Source organism: Camelus ferus, chromosome 21, assembly GCF_009834535.1.
Source record: "Camelus ferus isolate YT-003-E chromosome 21, BCGSAC_Cfer_1.0, whole genome shotgun sequence".
Classification (NCBI taxonomy): Eukaryota; Metazoa; Chordata; class Mammalia; order Artiodactyla; family Camelidae; genus Camelus; species Camelus ferus.
In genome coordinates this window covers 14,885,524-14,898,225 of record NC_045716.1, presented here as the reverse complement: position 1 = coordinate 14,898,225, position 12,702 = coordinate 14,885,524, and positions in this window count along the sequence as shown.

Here is a 12,702-nt window from a genome sequence, read left to right as displayed (position 1 = left end):
GTAGTAATCTATAATGAAAAAGAGTATGAAAAGAAATATATATGTGTGTGTGTGTGTATCTGAATCACTATGCTGTGCACCAGAAATTGATCCAATGTTGTAAACTGTCTATACTTCAGTTAAAAAAAAAAGAAGCAGCTTGGGTCCAATGTCCTGCATCAGCCCATCAGTCGACAGTTTCTAAGTGTAGAGCTGGTGGTTCCGAAGTGCTGCACGAGTTACTGTGAGGACATTCAAAGAACATAGAACCATGATCTCAGCCCTGCAGGACTCGAAAACCTCCTTGAAGAGATGTACTCAGGCTTATGAAACGACTGAAGGGCACTTGCCCCGAGCAGCCCAGCAGCATGTTGGAAGCCACATGGTGAGGCTGTGAGGGAGGCCTTCCTGGAGGAGGCGGACCATGTTTTCAACGCGGGGAAAGAGCCAGGTTGGCAGAGAGGTGGCAGGGAGAACATTTCAGATAATGGGTGTGCCGTTTACGAGATCCCAAAGAAGGGCTAGCTGGACGAGGACGGTGAGAACACAGGAGATGGAGCTTGGGATTCTTCATTGGGTCAGGGAAGAGTGACTCACTGGAAAGTTCTTGAGCAAGGGAGTCCCAGGATGAAAGCAACACTTCCAAACTTAGAATAGTAATTCCTCGCTTGCATGTAACAGTTTGCAGTACTCAGATCACTCCACATACACTGCGTCAGCTGATTCTCACAACCACCAAAAGGAACAGAGTTATCGTTGCCTTTTGTAGTTGAGGAAACAGATGGGAGTTTAAATGACTTGCCTAAGATCACACATCTAAGGGAAGGAGCTAAAACTAGAGCCCCATCCATTGTCTGAGGACAGGGGAGCGTAGTGTCATGGAAAGGGCATGGGTTTCAAAACCAGGCAGATCTGAGTTCCAATGCCAGTTCTGCCAGTTACTGGTAAGCTGTGTGACCTGGGACAGGTTATTAACCTCTCTGAGCCTCAGTTTTCTCCTTATAAAAGTAAGAATATCTTAGATGTAGGTATGTTGTAAGGCTTAAAGTCATGATGGCTCCTGACACAGCAGAGGTCTTTCAAATTCGAATTTCTTTCCGCTTTTTCCTACTGCTGCCCACTCAGATCCTGAAAAAACCAAGTTATTAACCCAAGTTCCCTCTATCCCCAGTGGTGCCAATGAAGCTCTGGAGGCAACTGATTTCACCCTCCAAACAGGGGCACTGACCCTCCTTTCAGCGAGGCAACAGCCCCATCCCAAGCCACACAAGGGGTTGCATCAGCCAGAGGGCCCTCAGACAAGCTGCAAGTCCCACCTGAGAACAAGTTCCTTCGAGAGAGGTGGGCTGAGCACAGAGGGATGGGTGATTTGTGAAGCTGTCCGGCACACCGCCACCCTTCCTTGGTAGAGCAGGTCCGGATTAATTGTTGTTTTTCAAACAAACAGGATTTAAAAGAACAACCCACACAAGTGACTTCTTAGAAATTTCACCCTTGACTTATCTTTTGGAATAAAAACAATTTTTTTTTTTATCCTGTCAAAGCCCTTTATTCTTTTCGGAACATTTTCATATACAGTATTTCACTTGATCCTTAGACGCTGAAAGGGAGACAGGCGGGCTTTACTGTTCCCTTTGAACAGATGGAAAATCCATGGCTGAGAAGTAGGGGGGTGAGGGGGCCCCGAGCTCCCAACTCCCTGCCCGTGGCAGTCTCCCCTCCCACTGTGCTCAGTTCAGAGTCCAGACCCATCCATGGACGAGCTCAGCTCTGATGTTTGAAATCTTCCCCCATCCCACTCAGCTACTGAATCATGTGAGGCTCATAAAACTGGTGGGCAAGGGTGGGGAGTTCTGAAAAAAGACAGTTACCCTGGGCATGTTCTGCAAGTGTGCTGGACTCACCATGTAGGGCCAATGGGGGTCCCTAAGCGACCACCCCAAACAGGAGCTCCTCCTCTTTGCTGTCCAGACACCCACTCCAACCCTCTCTCAACCCGAGAGCCTCCAAAAAGTGAAAGATTCATTTGGAGTCAGCTCACCCAGGTGAGGAGCTAAGGACCAGAACAGGAAATGAACGCTTACATTTAGAAGCAACCCCTAAGTGTTCTAGGCCCTTAGACACAGCACTGAGCCTAACTGGCAAAGTCCTCTGCCTTCATTTGGCTTATATTCTAGTGAAAGGAGACAGCAACGCAAAAATGGACATGATCCAGAAGTGAATGAAGACGTAAGATAGGTGACGAGTGCTAATGTGAGAGCAGAGTGCTGCAGGGTAACGGGGCTGGAGCGCGCTGCGGGGAGGCAGGGAGGTGTGTAGTTACTATTTTAAATAGGATTGTCACAAGCTTCGTTGAGAAGTTGACATTTGAGCAAGGATTTGAGGGAACGAGGGAGTTAGCATATAGCTATCTGGAGGAAAGGCTTTCCAAGCGGAGGGGACAGCCAGAGCAAAGGCCCTCGGGAACAGGGAGGCGGCCCACGTGGCCAGGGCAGAGGGCACGGGGGGAGCAGTAAGAGATGAAGTCGGAGAGGGAATGAGTGGGAGCCAGGTCCAGGGCTCATAAACAGTCTTGAAGGACCCTCAGTTTTACTCTGAGTGAAATGAGGGACATTTGAAGGATTTTTAAGCAGAAGACTGAATGATGTCACTGTTAGCAGGCTCACTCCAGCTGTCCTACTGGGGATAAACTGTATGATGGTGGGAGGGGGGTGTGGGGTGGCAAGAGCAGAAGCTGAGAGGCTGGTTAGGCTGCCCCGTAAGCCGGGTGAAAGATGATGGAGTCTCCAACTGGGCCTCCACGAAGGCGGTAATAAGTAGTTGATACTGGCTGTATTCTAAAGGTACAGCCAGTAAGATTTCCTGAGGGGTTGGATGGGGGAGGGGTGGGAGCTGTGAGAAGAGAGGGTCCAAGGCAACTTGCAAGACTTGAGCTTGACTGAGCATCTGGAAGAGTGGCGATGCCATAACTGAGATGGGAAGACTGAGGGCGGAGCAGCTGGGTGCTGGAGATCAGGCGCTCAGGCCTGGATGTGTTGAGTTTAATTGTCCCTTAGATGCCCAAGTAGGTGGAGCTGTTGAGGTAGCAAGCCACTCAAGCCAGCTGCTGTATCCTTGCTAATACAGGCCAGGCCACAGAGGCAGCACCCACTTCCATTGTCCAGCCCCCAGAATGGATGGCCCAGAGAGGAGGGCTGCCTGCACTGGGTGCCCAGCTGTCCAGGCCTGCCCCATGGGCCACTATCTACAATGTGTCTGAAGGTCACAGGGCTCATGGCACAAATAAAGCAGCCTTAGGGAAGCATCTGCAGACTAAGGCTATTGGTATCTGGGTAATCACCAGGGACTGGTCCAGTCCCTGTCCACTCCCTGCAGACAGGGATTGGGGCGTTCTCATCTCTGCAGTGCCTGTGCCTGGCCAGATGTCTAGCACACAGTAGGCTCTTAATATTTGCTGAATGACTGGGCACAAGTTTTGCACTTGTACCTAATCTTTATTTCTTATCTCTACTGAGTAGGGAGGAGCATAAGAAAGGTCAGATGGGGGAGACCATGATCCACTCATTTGATTTGTCATTGCCCTCCTCTTGCTCTGATGGCAAAGAAGGAGGGAAAAGAGCAAGTGAGACGAGGACAGGCATCAGAACCCACTGCCCCATTTGTTTAAGAACATCTGGGGGTGTTAACTTCAGGGACTCCAGCATCAACACAGGCCCCCAAGAGGGAATGTCCGACTTTGAAGCCAAAAGGGGGGAAAAAATTGTTTTAACACATAAACATGATAAAATTATATTTTGTTAATAAGGTGCTAAATTGACCTAGGCATTCGTGTCTATGAAACTATCTTATATGACCATCTGCTTTATATTTTTGTGTCAAAAGAAGTCATATTTGTTGTCTGTCTGTTTGTTTTTTACATAAACACCACCTACGGCTAAACTCAGTGGTTCACATTGCATCACCAAAATAACTAATGCCACCCATACTGTATAGTTAAACACCCAACTCATGGTTTAGTCTGTCAGGGGCTTAGCTGGTTTCTTTAAAGCTAGCTGTGGGCCTACACCTCTCAGATAGTAATATTATGCTTAAAGGTTTCATTGCTTTCTTTCACAAGTGTTTTGAGTTTTCCTATGTGTAAGGCATTATGGAGGGTAAAATATGGTCCCCATTCATGAGCAGCTGATACTCTAGACAAGAATTACCAAAAAAAAAAAAAAAAAGGGAAAGTGATTGGGCTTAAGGACTTTGATATAACTGTTAGTTTGGTAAACAGTGATGTTTTGATAGGTCAGACATTGACCCATTGTCTCCAGACCAGTTTCCCAAATTAAGCCCTGAAAAGAAAAAGATTGAGAAAGGGGTGGGAGTTATTGGGAAATGAGCAATGAAATGGAAAGAGAGAGAGAGAATGAAAGAGAAAGGTTTGGAGGCGGGTGGTAGTTTGGGCCCAAGATGCCTCTGGCTGTGGTTATTTCTTGTGCTCCCAACAGCTGGCTGGGTGGATGGAGTTTGGGATGACTCACCATGTAGGAGGGGTGCTGAGGGAAGAAAGGGGAACGCACAGAGGAGGGGAGCCCCCTTCCGTCCCCTGGGGGCGTGGCTCTGCAGTTCTGTCTCACGGCCTCACACAGGCCCGCTGGCACATGTCCTTCAGGGCTAAGGAGCCATTGTACGGGCTGGTTTTCAGAGCCCCCCCTAAAATGCCCAGGGGCCTCACCCAAGAACCCAGGAACCTCAGTATCCTTGCTTACAAACCTGAGCAACCACAGGTAGAGAATCAACGAAAAGGTGAGGTATTCACTGGTTAAAACAGAGATGGTCAGACTGAGTTTTCCTCCCGGGAAGAAGGAAGGAAAGGAGGGGAGGAGGGGAAATCGATCTTGAACACAGAATCTCCTTTAGGACCTAACTGCAAAGACCCGTGTGGCCACGCGATCTGAGCTCCTCCCGCAGGCTCAGTGGGTTCCTGGCTATTGTGGACTGAATCGGGGTTCCCCTCCTTCCAAATTCCTGTGTTGCCGTCCCAACCCCCAGTACCTCAGAGTGTGACTGTGGAGATAGGGCCTTTCAAGAGATGGTTAAGCTAAAATGAGACTGTTCGGGTGGGCTGTAGTTTAATGCGACCCAAGTCCTTAGACGCAGAGGAGGTGCGGACACAGAGAGACGCCGGGGGTGGGCGTGCCCAGGGAGAGCATCCTGCGAGGAGGCAGCGGCCGTGTGTAAGCCAAGCAGAGAGGCCTCAGAGGAAGCCAGCCCTTCCAGCCTCCAGAACTGTGAGAAAATTAATTTCTGCTGCTTGAGCCACCCAGTCCGCGACGTTCTATCACGGCGGCCCTGACAAGTGAACGCAGGGAGGAAGGGAGCTCATGACGCCGTCCCAGTGCGGCGTCCTGGAGGGCTGTCGGCACCAGCACGTGCCTGTGTGTCACTGCCGTTTCCTTCCCGTGTCAGTCCTGACCCCAGACAGTCATTACAAGACGCAAATGTCTGAGCTTTTCCCACATACCAGAAGCTTCCTCATCTATCGCCTCACTTAATTGTTACTGCAAACCTGAGGCTCAAAAGAAGTTCACTGCTTTCCCCAAGGTCACTCAGTTAGGACATACTGGACCCGGGTTGGAAGCCCAGGGCCTTTGGTCCCAGGTCCTTGCTTCCCCCTGACACATCCGCACGGGGCTCCCGGGAAGATTTTAAAGACCAGGTGTGTTAGGGACTGCATCCCACTCTCTCTTTCGAAAGTCAGCTTTGTCCTTCCAGGAACAGAGTCACCCCTAACCCTTCACTGGAGTTTCTGTGTAAGTCCTGTGATGTGGAGAAGAAAAATATTAAGTCCTAATTCTATTTTTACCGGATTTTCCAAGCTGAATCCTTCCCTGGCCTGCACTATTTAGTAGCTAAGGGCCATACACAACCCCCAAGATATTAACTAAGGAATCATTTAAGAAAGCATGATTGCTTTCTGCATAACAGGCTACTTTTTCCCCCGCCTCAGCTCAGTTTGCTGAGCACAACTCTGTCTGGAACTCCTTGTCAATATCTATTTTTAATGGGATATACTTATAATTGGATGTATTTGTAACCTCTTCCTCATGGGCACTTGATTTCTTTCTGGAATCACAGAGGCATTGTAATAGATTGACTATGACAGCAGAGAAGTGACTAGAAACAGGTTGTCCCCTTGTTATGTGTGGAGCTTGGGAATCCTGGCTACTCCTGTGCCAGGTCCCCGCACCACCTTATTATGAAGAAAGCCATTCTGGTTCCTATTTCTACAAAAGAAGTGTGTCACTCCTGGGAGAGACAGGGCGTTCAGGTGATTTAAAGGTTTAGTGAATGCTGAGAGAAGCCTTCAGTGGAAACCCCTATGCCTTAATTCTGTTTGACAAATATTTATTGTGTATTTATTACATACTCAGCACAGATTCATTGCTTGAGACATAGTGTTTTTTTTTACCAAAATTACTGAACACAGTCGTCAGAGATGGAAGAAATCCCAGAGATGGTGTGGTCTGATCCCCTCCATTTAGAGATGAGGAACATAAGGCCCAGTTGGGGAAAGTGACTTGTCCAAGGTCAAACCATGGGTTCTTGGCTGGCAGGGGACTAAGGTCTTCCTGATTTTCCTCTGAGTCCAATGGTTCCAACACCCTGTGCAGCAGTGAGACCCTTCTGAGAGCATGGTGTCCAAGTGGGCTTACCGCGTTGTGAAAACTATGTGCACATCTGGAAAGGATCCACACGAAGTAACCAAAATTGACAAGGGATGGAAAACAGGTTTTTAAATGAAGTAGCAACGATTCCAGCTGGACACGAGGAAGCACTTTTTAGCTGCCAGGGTGATAAACTATCGGAATGAGCAAATCAAAAGGAAGCACGCTGAGAAATTCTCAAGAGGACAGGAGATAAGCATCTGCCTTTGATCGCTGGAGGGTCACCTGCCCCAAATCAGGCTGCTGCAGCAAATAATCTCTCTGTTTCACCCAGCTCTGTTAGAATTCGGTGATGATTCCAAGAGCCTTCTCTAAGACTCTGGCCAAAAAAACTGCTGTTAGTAGGTCCTGCATCAGTGATCTTACAATTTGTTTGAAATAGCCTCTTAAAACCATCTTTGCCCTCTGGGTTTTTGTTGTTTTTTTTTTTTAAAGGCCTTCCTATTAAACGCCTTTGTAAGGGGCCGGAGCAGAATCTAGACTGCCTGAATCTCAGGCTTTTGGGGTTTTTTTCTTTCTTGTTTTTTTTTTTAACCAGAGGTGACATGCTGAGGGATTAGAATCTTGGCAGTAACCACAGGTCCAGGCAAGCAAAAGGTCAAGTGCAGGGCGAAGTTAGCTGACAGACACCATAGATCTCCGCAGGCAGGGTCCTGAAGATCAAAGCGGCATTACCAAGCACAGCTGAACTCTGACCTTAGCGCCAAAGGCCATTTGCCTCCTAACCTTTTTACATAATCTAAATACAGGTCACCTGAAGTTCAGGAGACACCTCAGAAGCAGAACAAGGTCAGAGGCTTGACAACAGTCAGGCTAGAGATGCCCGGATGACCTTGAAGGGAGGGGTCACTGTTCATCTCCCCTTGCCTGTGGGGGCCAAATGAACACTCCAAAGTCACCCTGGGTGCACCCAGGAAGAAAGCTGGCGGTATTTAGGGGGCACCCACCCACAGTCATGAGAGACCCTTGTGTATACAGGAAAGGAGATAACGCCAAACAAAGGTTCCCATGTCTTTCATATATCTCTTCAAAAGGCATCTCTCCAAGGTCCCTAAGCAAACGTCAACAGCTACCTCAGTCCCTTGCCCCTGCTCCTCCCTCTGGGTCCCAGTGAGGTTGAACAGTAAGATACCCACTCCTGGGACAGCTACCTTCCATGATACTGGTCCCCACTTCTAAAACTAGCTTTAGCCAACCAACCTACCCTTTGAAACTGTACTCTTGCTCTGTTGAGAATGTATCTCCACAGTTGCCAAACATAAGAACGACAGAGCCTGACACCTTAGCTAAATGTCACTTACTGAAAGTCAGGACCAAAAGTGTGTCCATCGTGACAGAGTCAGAGGAGCATGTTAACATCTCAGGCTTCCCTGTGTGCTCCCACCCTTGCCTCCTCCTGGGCTTTCGGTTAACTTTTGGTGTTCAAAGATTTTTGGCACCCATCCTGGATGTTAGCAAAACAAGGCCAACCTAACAAGAAACCCCAGATGCTAAATCCATTTGTTTCCAGTGCCCCCAAAAGATGTGGGGGGAACTCACATGAAAACAGGAACCTGCTCCAAGGAGTCGTGAAGTTTAATTCATCTCACTGGACTCGAGGCCTCGTCCTGAAACCCCACATCCTGCCGGCGTCACTCAGCTTGAAGCCAGAAGTAAGCAGAGAGTTTAGACCTGATGAATTTTCCTTCCTTCGCAGGCTGTGCTGCCTGGGATTTCTGCTCAGAAAAAAAAGCTGTCGGTTCTCTCTCCTTCCTCCCCACCTAATCTCAGGAGATAATTGTTTCTGTATGGAGGAGTGTGCAGGCATGCACGTACGTGCACGCACGCACAAGAAGCACACGAGTCACAAATACTCAGGCTAGAATTTGGCAGGTCGTCAATTCCTTCTCTTTCAAACAACTGACCACTTTCAAGAGATTCCAAAGGCTGACTCCCCAACCTCCAGGTAAATGGTGTCCCTATTTATTTATCTCTCCTCGCTCACTTGAATCTCCACAAAATCTCTGTCTCCTTGAGGGCGAGGATTTTACCCCCAGTTATTTGGGGATCCCAGCCACCTAGGCCTGTGTCTGCACACAATAGGCATCCAATAAATGTATATTTGCATGAATTAAAATCTCTCCCTTATTCTGGAGACCATCCCTAGCTGCGAGAAAAGGTCTCTTTCCTCTCCTAAATGTCGTCAGGGTCACCTTTCCCCCTCCCAATGGCCAAGTCACATCTCTAAATCTAGGAAAATAAAAACAGAAATTTCCAAAATTCCTAGCCACATAGTACCTAGTGTTAACACCAAAGCCAAATTCTCTCTTTTCTTTTGCTTTCTATTCTTTTTATCTTTAATAATTATAAACATTTTATTTTATGATCTTTGTATATGATGCTATCTTTACTTTTATAGTCCTTCTATGTATTTTGCCTACCAGCCTTTCCTCATGGTGAATAGTTGCCTTGTGACTTGTGTTAGTGAGATTATTTTATTTTATTTTTAAACTATTTTATTGACTGAAAGATGCCTTAAGTTGCATAGTGCTTTACAATTTTCAAAAGTTTCACACATACGATTTCACATAATCCCGTAATAACCCTTTTTCAATCCCCTACCCCTGTATTGCCCCCCCCCTTCCCTTGCCCCACTGGTAACCACTAGTTTGTTCTCTATTTATGTCTGTGAGTCTAAAGCCAAAATCTTATTTAGCGCTGTTATCCCACAGGAAGTTGCTTCTCTTTATTGTGGTTTTACCACAAATTAAAAGCATAGTTCAACACGTAAGTTTACACAGGACCTTTAAGAAACGGGTTCTAGGCGGTGATCTGAACACCTGCGCACTGATGCTTGTCTCGGTGACCTTCTGACAGGTCGGAATGTTTACTGTGTTTGGGGCCAGCTGACTAGAGCACAGGATCCTTTACTGCTTCTCCATGGCTGCTCTGGCCCCTGATGCAAGAGGCCAGCCTCTGATATCCTAGAACAGCTCCTGGCACTTGGTCACCATTTAGTAAGTATTTCTTGATTTAATAGAATGAGTAAATGTATGAGTGAATGAATGTCGAAATTTTCGTTGCTGCTGCTAGAAGCTCCAGCACTGGTGAGCCCTGCGGGCTGAGTTCCAAGAGGCTGAGACACCACTTGCTTAACTATTGGGGCACCAGCTTCCCAAGCTGGAAATCGGGGCGCCTCGTCACTTCCCACCGCCATGGATCCATTCTGAAAATGTAGGCTCTGTCCCTTGCATCTCCTCACTCCCAGTTTCTGTGTCACTGAGGACTCTTGGCTGCATGAGACAGGAACTCCACCAGAATTAGCTCATATGGTAAGGGTCACTGTGAGACTTGCTGCATCCTTCTGGAGGAGTTTACTGCCTCTGTCTGGCAGCCCTCCCAGTACAGCTAGTGGGAGCAGCCCCTGCAGGCCTGGGAAGAAGGATGCTGGCTTCTCCTGTTACCAGCCAGCCCAAAGAGACTGCACCTTCGCGAGTTGCTTCCCCTACACCCAGTCAGTGTCATGATAAACTATCCTTTTATGAAGTCCTACTTCGTTATCCAGTCTGAGTGTGCCAGCTCTTTCCTGCTGGGACCCAGACACTGTACATCCACCCCCAACTCTTTCTGACCTGAAGTGAACAAACAAAAAGTGCCCAAAAGGGTGCGTTTAATCAGTTTCCTTGCATATAGCAGTTGCTCAATAAATATTTATTGGTTAAATCATAAAATCATCTCATCAATAATAAAACTAACTTCCATCTTTCCCAATTATAGGTAAGTAGACAAGCTCCCCTGAACTGCAAACGTTTATGTTAGAAGATGCAAAATTTTAAGACATAAGAATTTCATCTCAAGTAGACACATCATCCCTTTCTTACTAGATCCATCGTTCTCAACCTTGGCTGCACAACAAAAAAAACTATTATACCTGGAGTACTTTCATAGTATTCCCTGGACCCATTCCCTACCCCCCAAATTCTGATTTAATTAGTCTGGAGTGGATCCCAGGCACCGGCAATTTTTTTAAGTTCCCCATGTGGTTCTAAAGGGCATCTAGGGTTGCAAATCACTGTTCTTGGCAGCGCCCACCTTCTTCTTCACAGGGGTGGTAAATCTCTGCTTTAGCCATTACGAGGTTGAAAAGGTGAAGAAAAGAGTGTATGGACAATTGGAGGAAAAGATACCCAGCAAAAGTATTTCAAAATTATTTTCCCTTAAACATAAGTGTGTTGAATAGTGCAGCCATTATGAAAAACAGTATGGAGATTCCTCAAAAAACTAAAAATAGACTTACCATTTGATCCAGCAATCCCACTCCTGGGCATATATCTGAAGGGAACTCTAATTCAAAGAGATACACTATTATATCATAGCCAAGATGTGGAAGCAACCTAAATATCCATTGATAGATGACTGGATAAAAAAATCTTCAGTATATTTGTACAGTGGAATACTGCTCAGAGATAAAAAAAAGAATAAAATAATGCCACTTGCAGCAACATGGATGGACCTGGAGATCATCATTCTAAGTGAAGTAAGCCAGAAAGAGAAAGAAAAAGGCCGTATGATATCACTCATATGTGGAATCTAAAAAAGAAAAAAGAGGACACTAATGATCTCATCTACAAAACAGAAACCGACTTGAAGACATAGTAAACAATCTTATGGTTACCAGGGGAAAATGGATGGGAAGACATAAATTTGGGAGTTTGAGATTTGCAAATGATAACCACTATATATAAAAATAGATTTTTTTTAAAAAAGCAAATTTATGTAGAGCACAGGGAACTATATTCAGTATCTTATAATAACCTTTAATGAAAAAGAATATGAAAACCAATATATATATGTATATGCATGACTGGAACATTGTGCTGTACACCAGAAATTGACACATTGTAAACTGACTATACTTCAATTAAAAAAAATGTGTTGAGTAGATAAAATGAGATGAGATGGCTATAGCACTAAGGCCACAGTGAAAAAATTCAGAGTTCAGAGCCCTCTTTAATAATCAAGCGCTGTAGTTCTCAGCCCAAGCTGTTTACAAGACTCAGCTGAGGAGCATTTGAAAATGTTCATGCTTTGGCCCCACCTCAGACTAATTATATCAGAATCTCTGGGGTGGGGCCCAAATGACATTATTTTTTTTAATCCACCGGGTGAGTCTGATGTGGCCAGGACTGAAGACCATTAGTCTAGATAAGGCGATTTCTTTAGATGCTTTGAAATTTTCCTCATAGGTTGTCCCATTTTTTAACACAAGAAGAAATTCACTTTTTTTTTGTATAGAGACCAGAACACCATGAAGCCTTGTCTATGAAATGTGATTAGATGGTATTGTTGGTAAGCCTGGTTATGAATTTCATTGCAATGTGGCAAGTAGGGTGGGCTGGACAAAAAAATAGTACATTTCCCTGGCTGGCTGCTGACGTCCAGCAAAGTCATTTAGTCAGTAACCAGATGTCTTGTAGGGTAACAATGGCACATGTGTCTGGATGTGCCCTTGGCCAGAAATGACAGCTCTCTTGGACACATGGCCCCAGATGAAGTGAGTGTGGTGGAAAATATTTCTTGGGTAGATACGTATCCCCTGTGAGAGGTTTGTGGAGAATGTTTCCTGTTAACAAAGGGAATTGAAGGAGTTTCAGGGTTTCCGGAGGAGATGCTGGGCCAGCAATGGAGAAACAGTCAGGGAGCCGGTGTTTGACTCACTGGACCCACGATCACATAGAAAAGCATCAGTGCTTTGGTGAATCAATTACTGTTTGCCTTAAAATGCAATCCATTCCTTAAAGATACTTCATAAACTTGTATCGTGAAGCGTGCTTTTAATTTATGGTGAAACCACCATAAAGATAAGAAGCTTAATGTGATATATGAGGGCTAAATGAAAGTCTGGTTTTGACACAAACTAGCAAGTGATTTGGACAAGACAGTCCTTCTTTCTGGGCCTCAGATTCCATATGTAAAATTTGTCTAGCTTGGCGCTTCATAACCTCGGCTGCACAGCAGAAAGTTCAGGGAG